Below are 956 nucleotides of genomic sequence, written 5' to 3'. Positions count from 1 at the left end.
ATATATATATATATATATATATAATTGGTGAGCCTTGTGGGGCATCCGTATACACTCACATTGTCATTTCCCCCCCCCATATATTGTGTATTTTGTTTTATTTTTTTTAAACTTCACAAGACATAAGGGGTCACATCAGTGATAACATGCAAAGTGTGAGGTCAGTTGTTCTCTGCTGGGAGCTGTCAGCTGTGTTCATGGGGAAGGAGGTTATCTTGAGGTTATCTTGAGATGATTTCGGGGCTTAGAGTCCCCGCAGTCCGGTCCTCAACCAGGCTTCCATTTTGTTACACCTCCCAGGAAGAAACCCGTAGCAGCTGTCTAACTCCCAGGTACCTATTTACTGCTAGGTAACAGAGGCATCAGGGTGTAAGAAACTTTTTGCCCATTTGTCTCCGCCTCCACCGAGGATCGAACCCGGAACCTCAGAACTTTGAATCCGAAGCGCTGTCCACTCAGCTGTCAGGGGGACACTTGTAGCTTTACTTACTTGGTGACAGAACTGCTTGTTATTGGAGCTGACAATCCAGCTCGTCTTCCTAAGGCTTCCCCCAACGTCAAGAAAAGGTCAAGTTAAAGTGCCCTTATCCTAACCTACCAGAGGACCCAAAAAGGAAAACGGGACAGTACATAACTTTCGCCAGCCGCTTCCATTTTCTAGTACGAGAGTTTTTGGCCTTAGGTAACGCATACCATCGAAATGCGACGGTCTTTGTAAGAGATCAGACTGGTGTGGAAAGTGGGAGCTGGGGGGGGGGGAGGGTAGTGGTTGGTGGTGGGGGGGTGTAGTGGTTGGGGGGGAAGGATGAGGGAGAAAGATGGGGGGTGGGGTAGTGGGGGGCGGGTGGGGATGAGGGAAATGGGTGGCGGGGGGGAGATGATGGAGAGGGGAGAGGGGAGGGAGATGATGGAGAGAGGGGAGGGGGGGGAGCTCACAAAAATGTCAGGTGGTCGGT

The sequence above is a fragment of the Procambarus clarkii genome, chromosome 3 (genome assembly GCF_040958095.1).
Source record: "Procambarus clarkii isolate CNS0578487 chromosome 3, FALCON_Pclarkii_2.0, whole genome shotgun sequence".
Classification (NCBI taxonomy): domain Eukaryota; kingdom Metazoa; phylum Arthropoda; class Malacostraca; order Decapoda; family Cambaridae; genus Procambarus; species Procambarus clarkii.
This window is presented reverse-complemented; position numbering follows the sequence as displayed.